Consider the following 16,340-nt stretch of genomic DNA (forward strand, 5'->3'; position numbering starts at 1 on the left):
ACCACTCAGGGTTGATTTCCTTCAAAATGGATAGTTTTGTTATCTTTGCAGTCCAGGGGACTCTCAAGACTCTCCTCCAGCACAAAAGCATCAATTCTTCGGCGGTCAGCCTTCTTTATGGTCCATTTCTCACTTCCATACATCGCTACTGGAAAAAACATAACTTTGACTATGCGGACCTTTGTCGGCAAGGTGATGTCTCTGCTTTTTAAGATGCTGTCTAGGTTTGTCATCGCTTTCCTCCCCAGAAGCAGGCATCTTTTAATTTCATGGGTGCTGTCACCATCTGCAGTGATCATGGAGCCCAAGAAAGTAAAATCTGTCACTGCCTCCATATCCTCCCTTTCTATTTGCCAGGAGGTGATGGGACCAGTGGCCATGATCTTAGTTTTTTTGATGTTGTGCTTCAGACTATTTTTGCACTCTCCTCTTTCATCCTCATTACAAGTTTCCTTAATTCCTCCTCACTTTCTGCCATCAGATTGGTATCATCTGCATATCGGAGGTTGTTGATATTTCTTCCGGCAATCTTAATTCCGGCTTGGGATTCATTCAGTCCAGCCTTTCGCATGATGTATTGTGCATATAAGTTAAATAAGTAGGGAGACAATATACAGCCTTGTTGTACTTCACTTGAAATGAAGTAATACTCCTTGTTATATAAAGAAAGGGCTTTTAAATACAATTACACTCAGAGAATAAAATTGCCTCACTGCCCCAGAACTCCATTGCCTTTTACGTGGAGATCCCAGGGGCAGAACCTGGGACCTTGTGCATGCAAACCATCATTTGTTGGACCTCTACTATGGTGCCTCCCTCGCTTTTCTGCACCTTCTGTAGCCTTTGCATCATTAAATGATGTTGATGTCATGTTACTAGCCATTTTGCAGGCGTTTATGGCTTCAGTGCCTTAAACATATGCCTGAATCTTATTGCCTGAATATGGAGTGGAAGGGCTATTGCGTAAACACTTCCCAGATTCCAGCAGGCTTCCTGTTACATGTACAGCCAGTCTCACAACCCATGCAAGAACAGTTGGGCATTGGTAGAGCCTGCTAGTGTGGGAGAGGATACTTTGGCAATTGCCCTTCTGCTCTGCATTTAGGCATTAGGATACTGGCCAATGTTGTTTTCCTTGTTGGTGGATTTCATTAGGGGTTGCTCATTTACAATTTGTATAAAATTAAAATAGTATCACTATCTAATTCTGTCCTCTGGATTGTTTGCAGTACTCCTGGTTTTTGTGTCATCTGAAAAAGCACTTGAAGTTTACTTATATAGAAACCACTTATTACAACTGTTGAGCCAAGCACCCATCCGCACTACTGTGCAATATTGCAGGGATCAGAACTGGGACAGAAGAACAAATTAGAAGTCAGCCTTGATTCGGGTCCTCCTAAAGCCCTTCAGGCTTTCATCAGAGGCACTGTGGGTCAAAGCACCCCCTTGACAAGACTTGTGGGCTGGCAGAACATTATCAGCCCCCCCTCTCTCATTACTCATGGGGTCTACCCTATTCCTTCAATGCCTTGCATTTTCACCTTCAGGAATGTAAAAAAGATTCTTGTTAAGAACGGCTGTAATTCATAATGACACTCTCTTTTTATTAATGGGGTTGAGAATGTGTCTGATGAAAAACGAATAAAGTGGTTTAGTCAAAGATTTCCTTCAAGACCTATGGACCCCTGCACTACTCTACCCCTTCCCATTTCCAGGCTCTATTTCAGGCTGAAAATTCTGAGTTTAAGTGGGGTGACCCCATGACCTGGCTGCCCTGAGGGGGTCACTGATGAAAGCAGATGGAAGCTTCACAGTCAAGTCCCTTGTGTGTGAGCCTTTTGTTCAGGAGGGTCGGGTGTGCGGCGCTTGGGGACAGTGCTCAATTGTTTAGAGGCATTGCTTTACCCATCCTAAATTTCACTTAGCGGCCCCACACCCACGGTGTCCTCCTTAGGAAGGAGGCAACTTTTCTGCCCCTGCTAAGAAGGAAACTTTCTTCTCTGGCCATATAATGTCAAACTATTTGTTAAATGGTTGTGTAGTTGATCGATCCCACAAGAAATGTGCCCCCAAAATATATTGTCTCCAGTTCATGGTTCAAGATGGCTCCCATTTTGTCACCTTATTAGGTGTCACAGTGAGAGCACTTCACATTGCCTCCCATGCATCTGCTTCTCAAAAACACGAATCAATGTAGGAAGGAAGAAACGTAAGATGGATCTGCTCTGTACTGAGTCCGATCATTGGTTCATCTAATTCAGTAATGTTAATACAGAGTGAAAAAAGCTCTTCAAATTTTGGACAGGAGCCGTAAGAAAATTAAGAAGAGTGCTGGTAGCTGAGACGAAAGGCCTGTGTAAGCCAGCACTGTTCCCAGAGCAGGATCTGTGCAGTGGTCAAAGCTTTCTCACTACTTGAGACAGAGTGAGAAGCACTCATCACGGCCCCCTATCATTGCCACCCATCCTCTGGGACAGCAGTGCCAGCCTTACTACATAGCCAGTGTTGCTCTCCACAGAAGCTGCCAGGCCCGAATGCTTAGCTCTTAAGTATCCTCCCTTGGAATCGAGCAATATGGATGGATTATCGCAGAGGAAGTCAGGATATTTGTCCATGATGTCTTGCTCGAAGAACACGTTGGGGCAAGGCATTTAGACCTTGCCAACTCTGAGGACAGGAGTGCTTTCTATGAGGAACTTTGGCGCGTTTCAAAGTTGGGTTTCTTCAGACACCTGAGAATTAAACTGTGTCATAGTCATGAAAAATGGGGCTTGTCCACACAGGGTGGCTCTTCTCACTTTAGATCATTCTGTTGTTGCCACTGTTTTACATTTGAAAAGATCATCCCAGTATTTCCATCCAGACATATATAAGGTACTTGTTGCTGGAGGTACTGGATTGACCCAGCAATGCCCATCCACACCTCTGGAATTATTCCCTCAATTCCCACTCCCAACTCTGATCACCTTTCTCTTTCACCGTTCTTTTCTACCCCAACACTGCCCACTTTACCTTCCCCCTTTCCTCCCCTTGATTCATGCACTCACCATTCCAAACCTTCATGTTTTTAACTATTTTGACAATAAATCTCTTTTGATATATCAAGGCTATAACAAGGAAACAAAAGGGAACAAACAGATGGGAGTGGTGCTAAGGTACAGAAGGATGGAAACTGACCAGCAGAAACTCACCAGAAAGGAAACATCATTTAACGAGACTCACATAGAAACTGTGTAGATTAGCATACATGGATGTGATGCCAGTTAAAACCTGGCTGTTCTTGCAAGTCTTTTATGGCCTTACCCCAGAGTAATCTCTCTTGAATATTTGGGGAGGGGGTTGCGCTTCTGTACATCTCCTGCGTTTACCACCTAATATTATTGTACTCGATATTTATAACTATTTTATTGGTATTATCCTTTATTAGTTATTTTATTTTCAGTTTTACTACGTTCCTTTCTTGTTGTTCATATGAATTTTTTTTTACTGTGTCTGTTCTGTACTTTATATTATTGAGGTTTGTTTCCCACCCAGAGTTGTGACTCTGCCACTAGTTGAACAGAGCAAGCGAGCAAGGTGAAAACATGAAGGTTTGGGAATGCTGGGTGTATGAACAAACAAACAAACAAGCAAGCAAGCAAACAAACAAACAAACAAAATGAATACTAGGTGCACACGAGCTGATTGTGCACCAGAAAAAAAGAAAGAGAGTCAAGAAGAACAGGCTTTTATTTTCATCCTGCTTTTCCTCTCTTGACCCTAGTTTCAACCCAGAGTCATGTGGACTGTGAGGAAAGGACTGCTATCATGGGTGCAGAGAAAGCTGAACATCTGCACAGACAAGCTCATGATTTAAACTAACTGGTTCCACAAGTTCCAACATGATGAAAAATGTTTAGTTTAAAATCAGAAGCAAAAGCTTCTATATTCTTGTGTTGTGCAAAAGAACGGAAGGAGAGACAGTACAGTAGCTGGAGACTTTGTGCATATAATACTCAACTATAATAGTTTAGGTCTGGGTTAGACATTCAGGCCACTTATATGATGCTCTCTAATTTCAAAATCACTCTGCCCGTCGCCTTTTGCCCCTGTTGTTCAGATTAAATAAATAAGGTAGACTGAAAGAGTTAAGAGAAAAGAGAGAGCCAGAGAAAAGAAATGGTCAATGACAGAAAAGGAGAGGATGGTTAATTCCATACACTTCCAACTAAGATCCCGTCTGTTGTCTTCATTCCTACCCACCGTTGGCACATGTGGCCCCTGAAAAATTATCTGTAAGGGAATGTGGCTGTCAGCTGAAAAGGCACCCCATCCCTAATAAGAATTATACGCCATCCAGTCAATTCTGACTTAGGGTGACTCTTTTTGGGGTTTTTGTAGAATACTCAGAAGTGGTTTCCCATCCCCTCCTTCAGCGGGCACCCTGGGACAACACAGCTTGCCCAAAGGTACACAGGGTGGCTCTTTTCCTGTGCATGGAACTGAACATCAAACCTCTTGTTCCGCAGCCAGAGAGCTGACCACAGAGTTAGCCCCATCTCTGGATGAGTCTTATTCCTAAACTGCAAATCAGAGGTGTGTCAGTCCTGTGGGCTACAGGCCAAGGGACACATATTAGGTCTGGGGAAACCTCTTAGAGAGGTTAAGAACTGAAATTCTAACAGAGCTGGGGCAAGCAAGCTCTATCCGAAAAGGGACTGCTGAAAGAACAAGGCCAGAGGAAAGATTTTGCATTCTGGGCCTCAATCGTTGTGGGAAGCCCACAGTTTTCCGCTGTATTATGCGTTGTCCTCGTAGCCTTTCACTTCCTCTTGTATTTTACGACTCTTTCTTCCTTCCTGAGCTCTCAATTTTAATTAAATAGAAACCGTTTAAAACAAGCCTTACCCCCCCACCCCATCCTCTTCTGTAATGGGGGTGTTACTGCATTGAGGATGTGGATATAAAGAGCAAGAGGTCAGAGCTTAATTGCGCTATTGTGCTCTTGGCTGAATGATAGGCACACATTGTCAGAAGGTCACCTAATAGTTGCAGCACCATAGGAGAGAGGGCTGCGCAGTGGAGAAATGCCTTCCTTTAATGTTCAGGGAAGAAGAAAGAGGAGAAACTGGAGCATACTTTGATGTGGCTATAATGCTTTGTTGCCCCAGATGTCCCTCAGAGGAGTACATGCTGTACATTTGCCCCCTAAGGCTAGACAAAGGATGCCCAGTGTGGTATAGTGGATAGAGTGATGGACTAGGATTGATGAGTCTTGGGTTCAAATCTCTGTCAGCCATGGAAATACCTATTGGTATTTTGGACTGCCACTTACCCAGCATGCTTGCTAGAGGACTTCAGGAGTGGCAGTTCAAAACACCAGTAGGCATTTCCATGGATGAGCAGAGATTTGAACTCAGGACTCTTCAGTCCTAGTCCATCACTCTACCCACTATATCACGTTTAGGGAAATCAGGATAGGTATAGCATGCACACAATTCTGCCCTGTAACAGGGGAACAAGTGGGGAGTTCATAGCACCATCTGGAGGGTTGCCAGTGCTTTTACCCCATCCCTCAGCATATACTCCTTTCAGAAATTATCTCTGTCCACCTAAGGATAGAGCTGACTCTAACATTAGTTATCCTAAGGCATTTCCATATGCTTTTTTAATTTTTCTTCACACCAATACTAGTTTCCTCTCCAATGAACTGGTCCCCTCCAATGTGTTCCTTTTCCTGAAGACTTGAAATAAAATATTTAAATATAAGGATAATCTCAGAACTGCAGAGCTGGAAAGGACCCTATGGATCATTGAGTCTAGCCTCAGTCAAGGAGGCACAAGTGGGGAATCGAACTCCCAACCTCTGGCTCTGCAGCTGGATACCCGAACCACTAAGCTATGCAGCACTTCTTCATCTTTAAAAATATATTTATTGTACATACGTCATTAAGGATGTGATACATTTGTCATTCTTCTGCCATTTTGTGATCCTTTATGGTATTTTTAATGGATGATCACTCCTCCACTACACTTGCTTTATAGGTATTTTAGTATAAATCCTTTTAAAAGAAAACAAAGCACCCTCTTTCTGCCTAGCCTACTAGAGCAATATTCAGTCATACTGTGGATATTTTATCTTCTATTATCTTCTTTGGTCTACTTTCCACGTTTGTTCTGTACCTCTGCTATGTTGTTCTTCTGTGCCATCAAGTCGGAACCTACTTATAGTGACCCTAATAGGGTATTCCACGTAAGTGAGATATCTAAGGAGTGGCTTTTCCAGTTCCATGTCCCCAGTGAGCTTCCATGGCTGAATAGGGATTTGGACCCAGTCGCCTGTGTCCTAGTTGATGACTATATCCACTAAAACACAGTGGATACTCTGTCTCTGACACAGGACCAAACAATTTGTTACAGGCAGTCTGTCATTAAAAAACGGAAATCCACTCATTTTCCAGAGGTGTGATTCAGGCAGGCCTTTGTGACTAAACAATCATAGCTGTAAATGAAGCCTGTCCTGATCATTTGATGACAAAACAAAGCTAATTCATAGACTGGGGGAAGCATGAAAGGCTTCTTCCTCGACAATCGGACTTCGGAGCAGTTGCGGCATTCCCTTTTCTGATGAAGAGCTATTGCTAACATATTGTTTGGCCCTTATTTTTCAGAGCAGAAGAGAAGACTACGGACTGCCCCATTCCAATAAACGGTAGACATAAAATACTGAACAATGGTCACCGGATAGATCTGCGCACCTGCTAAGAGGAAAGCACAGATTTCTTGACTCTCTGCTGAAGTCTCATGTCTTCTTTGTCTTTCTTCACTGGCCAGTAAACTGTCTTCACAATGTAATCTTATACATATCTACTCAGAAGTAAGTTTCACTGAATTCAGTAGCGCTTACTCCCAGGTATATGGGAACACGATTGCAGTCCAAATCTTCCCTTTCTTGTCTTGCTTCATTCTTCCTATTTGTCATCACAAAGACCTTATTTTTTTTTGTTTCAGCTTGGTTCTCCTTTCTCTGTGATCTACCTGCTGCCATGCTCCCACCTGTGCACCTGTCCCTTCATACTCACCTCCCTGCTGCCCCCCCTTCCCCCTTCCCTTACGCTTGCCCCTGTCATCTCCTCTCCATCTCTCCCTTGGTGTTGTTTGCATGAGTCAGTTGCAGAATCATGAGATCACTCTGTTTTTTTGCCTCTTACTGTCGGTGGGAACATCACATTAAGGAGCGTGGAGAAGTGACCGGGGGCCATTGGGGTGACAGTGACACCCCCTTTCCTTTGCCCTCCCTACCCCTTTCCTGCTGTGTATCAATGGAGGCCTTGTTATCCAAAAGGGGAGTAAGGGAAGCAGATAAAAAGGCGGAACATGTGATCTCATTGGTTTTATTTAGTCTTCCAATGCCCCGCCTTTCATTATTCACATACAGTAATCTAAATACGAACTCAAAATCTGCTTTCCTTTTGCTCTGGAAATGAAAAGATGGCCCCTTCACTTTTGTTTAAATGCTCAGCCAGTAAAAGAATAAAGAACAAAAATTATTTTATATTTCTGTAATTCATAGTTAGAGAGCTAGTCTAAAAGTCCTTTTGCTGCCGCCGCCCCCCCTCTGTATCTGCCTTCCACAGCCTGGTAATCGCCAGATGTACTGCAAATCTCATCAACCCCAGCTAGTTGCAGTCAGAGTACCAAACTAGGATTTAAAAAGAAAACCATCATGTAGCCCTATAACTCACTGGCTAAGCCTTGAGCTTCTCACTACTGCTCCGCCTCACACCTATTTTACAGGGCTGTGTAAATGTAAAATGTGGGGCAAGGGGGAAACCATTTTTATGGAGGCTGTTCAAGTTCCTTGGAGGATAGATGGGCTATAAAATAAATGAATATAGTTTTAAAAATTAGCAAAATTTAAATACTGGGGAGAGGGGTGAATGAAGAAAAGTCTCAAGCGGCATTATTTTGTGGTACTTGGAAAGCCCTCACAGAATACAAGACTTGTTCTTTGTTTCATATGTTGTTGTTATTCTGTGCCGTTCTTTGTTTCATATGTTGTTGTTATTCTGTGCCGCCAACTGAGACCCAACTTCTGGTGACTAATAAGGCTTCCAAGGTAAGTGAGTTATCTAAGGAGTGTTTTTACCATCTCCACAGTGAGTTTCCGTGGCCAAGTAGGGGTTTGAACCCTGTTCTCCAGAGTTCTAGTCCATCACTCTGTTCTCTACACCACACTGGGAATCTTCATTTCATGTAGCCAAATATAAGTGGCTTAGCAGGTTGATTTACTCTTCCTGTATAAACTAATCCTGACATAGTAGCCTCTTGTACATTGTCAGAAAAGAGAATATGGCATCACCTAAAAATGTTATGCTCATTTGTATAAAACTTGCATATGTTAATGCAGTTGGAGAACTGATAGAATTCAAACAGAAATAAATCTTGCAATGGTGGGGAAAACCATGACTAGTTGATGTGTGTGCCTGGAGTTTGTTGTCTCGGTAACAACTGTAGGTGGGCATTGTATTCCATTGTACTAGAAGGCATCAGACCCGCCTGGTTTGTGCAAGGCAGACTTCATTACTCTATCGACATTCTGCTGCCACCTCCCAAGGATCTGCTGCCTGAGGCAATCACTTCACCTTGACTATAATAGGGCTAGTGCTCTGGAGAGCTTTTTTTCTTTTTTCGTTGGTAAAATCCTCTGGCTGTGTCAGAGACAAGACTCTCCAACCCTCAGCAACCAAGAGAAAGTTCAGAGGTAATTAGTTGCTACAAATAGTTATACGTAGCTATTTATTTTTAGGTATCGAGAATTATAACTAGCAATGTGAAGCACTCTTTTGATTTAAGAAGTAACAGATAAATTACATAGGTATGGAGAGTAGCAATTAGTTACTTTCTAAAATTATCTTTATAGGGGGATTCTAACAGGAATTGTTAAGATTGCCTGCTCTTCTCTTATCAATCCCAAGTGGCAAGGGATGTAGCCTTTGGTTTTGTTTTTTGCATTTTTTTATATACAGTTGTTTAGTCGTTAAGTCATGTCTGACTCTTCATGACCCCATGGACCAGAGCACGCCAGGCCCTCCTGTCTTCCACTGCTTCCTGGAGTTGGGTCAAATTCATGTTGGTAGCTTCAGTGACACTGTCCAACCATCTAGTCCTCTGTTGTCCCTTTCTCCTCTTGCCTTCACACTTTCCCAACATCAGGGTCTTTTCCAGGGAGTCTTCTTATGAGATGGCCAAAGGATTGGAGCCTCAGCTTCAGGATCTGTCCCTCCAGTGACCACTCAGAGTTGATTTCCTTCAAAATGGATAGTTTTGTTATCTTTGCAGTCCAGGGGACTCTCAAGAGTCTCCTCCAGCACCACAATTCAAAAGCATCAATTCTTCGGCAGTCAGCCTTCTTTATGGTCCAGCTCTCACTTCCATACATCACTACTGGAAAAACCATAGATTTGACTATGCGAACCTTTGTTGGAAGGTGATGTCTCTGCTTTTTAAGATGCTGTTTATATACACTAGTATATACATTCAAGGTGCAACATCAGAATTGGCTGAAAGATTGAACTGGAGAGTACGCCTTTGTATTCTTCTGTCCTTTTGGTAGCAACATTGGCAATCTGCTTGCTGTAATGAATAAAGCAGAGAGCTCCTTTTAAAATGCAATGTTCTGAGCTCTGTGCAGCAAACGTCTTCGTCTTCCCATCTTCCTTTGCAGAGTGCTCCTGGACTTTATCCCAATATATCAAGGCAACATGTACAAACAGAAAAATGAAGAAGGAAAATGATATCTCCTTGCTGCCATTAAAGACCCCTCTTCTTTTTCCTGAAAATCATTATTTCCAAAATGGAAATAATTACTCCCACTTCATGAACTGAAAATGAGGCAGTGCTTTGGTCCACCTCTCTTGATGGTGTTGGTTTAGATGCAGTGGTCCTAACCTTGGGTAACCCAGGTGTCCTTAGACTGCAACCCTCAGATACCCTGGCCAGCACAGCTGGTGATGAAGGCTTCTGAGTATGTATTGCTATCCAAGAACACCTGGATTACCCAAGGTCATGAACCACTGCACTAGAACACAGAAACTAGAGGTAAAGATTCCAACTTGTCTGTGAAGCTTCTGAGCCTCTTTCAGACATGCAAAAAAGTTACCTTACAGTGGTGCCTCGCAAGATGATGTTAATTCGTTCCACGAAAATTGCTGTTAAGCAAAAACATCGTCTTGCGAAACATGTTTTCCCATTGAAATGCATTGAAAACCTGTCATCGTTAAGCGAAAATTGCCATAGGAAACATGGTTAAGCGAAACACGGTTCCCAAGCGAAGACAGCTGTCTAACAAAACAGAGACCATTAAAAGACTCGTATAGCGAAGCAAGACTAAGCTGTCAAAAACATCGTAAAGCAAAAAATAGGGACCTAAAATTTAACTGTTTTGCGAGGCAAGGTCCCTAACATCGTAAAGCGAAAATTGCCCATAGGAAACATCATTAAACGAAGTGCAAGATCGCTCCGAAAACCTCATCATAAAGCGAATTCATCGTCATGCGAGGCACCACTGTATTTTAAACTTCAAATGTCCACAGCTGGCAATATAGAATAAACAGAATGTATGTGATAGATAAAACGTATTCTAAAAAGACATGTTTCCATATGTGGATTGATTTTGAGAGAAAATGTCCTGCCCAAGACAATTCCAGTCATCTCATGGCTTAGGAAGGAATTGAACCTGTTTTTTTCCATGTCTACAACCAATATTGTCAGTATCACAACACACAGGCTCTTTTTATGCTTCCCAATAGTGGTTCCTTTGGTTTTCCTTGAAAACATGCCCTGACCAAAGCTAGGAAAAATTGACTGTTTTTGGACTAGAGCTACAAGGATTCTGGGAGCCGTACTTCAGAAAAGTAACTTTTCTAAGATGTGGCCATGACATATAATTGGTATGAAAAACCCACATGGTAGACCTTGGAAAGAGTCAATACATCTCAGTGTTGACAATGTCCAATTAAATGGGATGCTCCCATTGCAGAAATTAATGGGCACCATGATTACAGAACTCCTCAAGACCCTACTCAGATAATAACTGGAGAAATATTTGCAATGACTATGCTATGGTCATTTTTTGCCATTCCGTAGCTAGTTGGCAGCCAACGAAGGAAAGAGGCGGTAGATGGGGGTAGGGAATAAAGAAGTCTGGGGAGGAAGGAACAAAAGATTCCTTTGTGGTACAGTGAGAGAGGGGGAAAAAGCGAAAGCATCACCCAATGCCCAGAAGCCATGTTGGTAACAAGAGAACTATTCTCTCTGATTCTTAAAAAACAACTCTGAGCAAAAACAAGCCTGGCTGAATTAACCCTTCATGGAGGCAACACAACGAGTCCTAGGAGAAAGGCGCCGTAGTCCTAGACTTTCCATATATTTACGATTAAGAATGTTTATTTCAGAATGAGGACTGGCAGTGTTGGTTGGGCTCTCCAAGGCTGACCTCCAGCTGAGTGAAGAAAGCCTATATTAAGGGAAGTCTTAAAGCCAATTCACATGACCTCTGAGGACACTGGTGTACTGTCTTGTTGTTGTTGTTTTTCTTGTCTGAAACCCAGACAAGAGATTGTTCCAAGCCAATACATTATCTGCAGATTTCATAATAGGCGTAACAGTGGCTTTCCTAGAGATGGGAAAAGGTAATTGTTTTGGACTCATGTTTCCAGAATGCCAACTCCAAGCATACCCTCATTGGCCATGTTGGGAGTACCATTTCCAAAAAGCTAGCTCCCCTCTTTTCTGGTCTTTCCATTGCAGGCCACCCAAACATAAACTGAGTCCATGTTGTCCAGTGAAAAAAAATGAACCTGCAACCAACCCTTTTATGCATTGATTCTCTGTTAGCAATCTCAGTCAAAAATAAGAAAAGCAGCCCACTGTGTCCTGATTATATGAATCAACTGTGAAGACTTTCTCTTCCTGCCTTAACCAGACCTTGATTAATCCAGAAGAAAATTGAATTTTTGTTCATACAGGTCAATAGTTTTGCCATTCAGGTCAAGGAATCTAGTTTGTAGATTCAACTTTCATTGAACACACATCTGGAGCCTAAGTGGGGGCAAAGCTTTGGGTGACAAAACTGTTGGCCTTGTGAGAGGCTATAGACAAGATATACCCTCAGCTGGTTCCCTCTCTCTGAATAATACCATCTTATTCCTGCTTTTACCACTGACTGTTTACTTCCTTCTTCCTGTGGGCCCAATCTACACCACTGTCCAGAAGGAGAGGTAAGACTAAGAATGTTCCTGCTTCTTGTCCTTGGTCTTGAAAAGTATCAAGAGTAAGCTTCCTGCATGAAGAGGCAAAAGGAAGAAGAGAAAGCCAAGGGGTGGGGGGAAGTTTATAAGTTAACTTCCTGCTAAAATATGGGCCTCAGCTGGGTTTCAAAGATGTCAACCCCAATGCTAGAAGCCTCCTAACAGGGACAAATTAAGATATGGTGATGCCCTAAGATATGTCAAGTTTAAGAGATCTATACTATTACCAGGTAAATATGTTTTATTCTGACAGATGTTTGTATTTTTAAAAAATTTTTAAAGCGCCTTTTAAATAAGCCCTAAACGGTAGCATACTTTGTTGTTGTTATTGTCGACTGTCAAGTCACCTCTAGCTTATGGTGGCCCTCCAAAATGTCCTCCCACAGATGGTCCTGCTCAGCTCTTGCAGACTCAAGCCTGTTGCTTCCTTTATGGAATGAATCCACCTCATGTTTGGTCCCCCTCTTTTCTTGCTGCCTTCTACTTTATCTAGCATTATTGTCTTTTCCAGCAAGTCTTGTCCTCTCATGATGTGCCCCAAACATGACAGCTTCCCTTTTGTCATTTTTGTCTCTAGAGACAGTTTAGGTTGATTTGAACTAGACAATTGTTTTGTCTTTTGGGGGTCCAGGGTATCTATAAAGCTATCCTTCAGCACCAAATTTAGAATTTCTCCTGCTGAGTTTTTTTTACTATCTATCTATGCATAGTAACTGGAAATACAGTACAGTAGTGCTGGTGATCTTGGCCTTAATCTCCAGTAATACATCCTTGCATTTGACGGTCTCTGCTTCCTTTGTAGCTGCTCTCCTAAGTCTCAGTCATCTTCTAATGTCTTGGCTGCCATCTCCATTTAGTTTCATAGTTGAAACAAGGTATATAAAATGTTCAACAATTTTAATTTCTACATTGTTAACATTAAAGGTGCATAGTTCCTTCTGTAGTCATGATTTTTGTTTTCAGCGGTGTTTATTCAAATTTGCACTTCTCCTTAATCTGAATCCATTCCAGCTTTTTGTATTATATGTTCTGCATACAGTTGAAAAGGAAGGGAAATTGAATACACCCTCAGCTGACACTTTTGCCTATGAGTAACCATTCTGCTTCTCCGTACTGCTCCTCCAGAGTACAGGTTATGCAACAGGACAATCAAGTGTTGAGGTACACCCATTTTTAAAAGAACAGTGTACAGCTTTTCTTGATTCACAAAGGCTTTCCTGTAGTCTATAAAGCATAAACTTCTGAAATCCATTGGTATACTCCAGTAACTAACTTATGTTTATAATTTGATCTCTAGTGCATCTTCCTTTTTGGAATCCAGCTTGAACTTTGGGAATTTCTCACATCAGATAGGATAAGAGTTTTTGTTGCCAAATCTTGAGCATTACATTAATTTCCCACGCAAAACTTTGCTTCCATGAGTACTAAAATTAATTAAGATAGGATAAGAGTCTTTGTTGCCACATCTTGAGCATTACATTAATTTCCCATGCAAAACTTTGTTTCCATGAGTACTAAAGTTTCTTGCAACTGTAAGGAGGATTTTTGCAAGATGAAATGACATGCCTGTAATTTTCCAAAAGTTACATATTATTTTAGTACTTGTGAATTCCATGTTATGCTTATGGAACCTAGAAGCTAAGTAGAAATAAAACTTGTAAAAATTCAAGCACAACGTCTTTGTTGCAATAATTCCAGCAACTCCAAAGCTTGTCTGGGTGAACATGCCGTCTAAAGGGATGAAACAAAACTGCTGCCTTAAACTGCACTGAAATTCTCCCTGGAATTTAAGACTATGTTTAAAAAAAAAAACCAACACAGAAGAATTGCCTCTGAGATCTGTAGTAATAAAAGACCCAGGAAGAAGTTGCACATCTGTTGACAGTCCTGAATATTCCAAGTAGCAGGAGGGAAGCAGGACAAGCCAAACTCTCCATGCATGAATGTTTACAGGAAGTTGAGCCATCAAAACAAGTTCTCTGTGGTGGCATTGCTCCCCCCTTGGAAACTCCCTCAGTTCCTGACCTGTGAAGAAAGTCTATGGCCAGTACAGAGATTCCTCCAAGGAGTTATGTGTCTCCCCAGAAGTCAGCTGTCTCCATGTCTCCAATGCCTTTTGAGTCAGAACGCCGATGGATGTTCCAGGAACATGTGGGTTGGGTGGAATGACAGGGAGACATTGAGTGCATCCTGATTACGCCTTTGCTTTCGTAAATCAGAGATCACATGGGGGAATGTGAGTGTGTGTGTTTCAGTAGTACTTTGAAAATAACTAAAGGAATCATGTGGAAACCCAAATTCATTGACCACCCTTCCTATGCCGGCTTTTCTCAGCTATCCTCTTGATCTTCTTCTCTTCTCTGTGCCTATAACTACAAACACTGACAACTACAACTCTTGCAGATGCCCTGCAAGGCTCTGGAGTATTCACACGGGCACATGTGCAAGGGAACCAGCCCTTCTCCTGCCTGAACTCCTGTGCAGCATAACTTCTTTATTTCTGAGGCAGAATGACTCTGCCGGTAGCCAAGTCTCAGGGACAAGCTAAATAACGCTGTTAAATTTTATTTGCTTAACACTAACTGTGTGCATGCGGGTTTATGGCTTTTTCAACTGGGAAATCAGGCACAGAATGTTATTTATTTATTTTTTGGTCCTCAGCTCCCAAAAGCCCCAACAGCCATTCTGGATGAGGTATTCTGGGAGATGCTCTTTAGTAAAATAACATTACTTGTATTTGGCTCTTGGTCTTGTTGCAAAGTTTTGAATTTCTTGCAAAATCCCTTTTACTATGCAGTAGAAATACAGAAACCCACAGAGTACAATAGCTATCCATTCCCTTGAGTCAGTCTCTTTCATAGTCAGGTGGCACTAAAAGTCTCAATAACTTATTCTGAGAGATTTGTAGAAGAAAGAATTTAAAAATATTTACTTACAGTTGCCTAAAATGACAGACTTTTGTATGGTCCTTTATTTAGTGCATTTATACTGGCAACCAACTGAATAGATCAACAGCAAACAAACAACTGCCACCAATCCAGGAAAGAGAAGGAAAAGAAGCACTCCGCAGAGAAGTGGAATACTCTTTGAAGTCAAAGGCTGGAAGGATCAACTGGTTAAGGCTGGACAGATAGACAATTACCCCAGCTGTCCCTCCTAGTCACACAAACCACAGACAGTAGTTTTGCAAAAACAACAACAACAACAACAACAACAAAACCTCCAACAGGTCTGATCCAGCATGGCCCTTCTGATCCTGTTTATTCATGCTCTTAATTCACACCTGTTTTTAGGTGCAGCAGGAAAGATAGATATAAAACCATACAACACCTTGTCTTCTTCCCATGTCCAGATAGCAGCTATGTAGATGGGGAGAAAGTTAATTATGTCAACAGAGTGGCGCAAGGGGATAGGGGAGTCCCACCATGGATCCCACTGCCCTAACCCTGTTCCCACTCCTCAAAGACTATATCTTCAAGAGTCTGTCATAGATCTGTTGGATCTCTTGGATCATTTGATTTGGTCTGCAGTGAACCTGTGTGATAGACAGGCAAACTGAACAACCTCCTGAAGGCATGTTAGGCACTTATATCAAGGTAAAGTGACAACCAGTCAGGTAAGAAAGAGAGACAGAATGCAGGATGCCAGGTAGGATTTAGACTTGGCCAGCAAAAGAGCCCATTAGGTGTGACCAAGATAAAGTTTGGAGTTGAGAGACATTTGAGCTCATGAAGCTTTGATCAAGCAGGACTTAGAAGAGGCTAGGAGTGCATCTGGAAAAGGCAAAAGCAATTAGCCTGTTCAGAAAAGATGGTCTTTTTAATCAGTGGTTTATGAAATTGTGTACAGGGTTCATATCTCTATATAGAACTGGTAAAACTGTTACGCAGTAAGTGTTCTGCCTTTGACAGAGTAACCACTGAGTTCCATCCCTCCTCAAATGTTCTGAAAATAAAGTTCTCTTTCAGTTGTAGAGCAGATCTCATTAACATTTATAATCAGGGCAAGAGATAAGAGGTCTAAAGGGCTCCTACAAGTATTAAATACCAA

The sequence above is a fragment of the Pogona vitticeps genome, chromosome 5 (assembly GCF_051106095.1).
Source record: "Pogona vitticeps strain Pit_001003342236 chromosome 5, PviZW2.1, whole genome shotgun sequence".
Classification (NCBI taxonomy): Eukaryota; Metazoa; Chordata; class Lepidosauria; order Squamata; family Agamidae; genus Pogona; species Pogona vitticeps.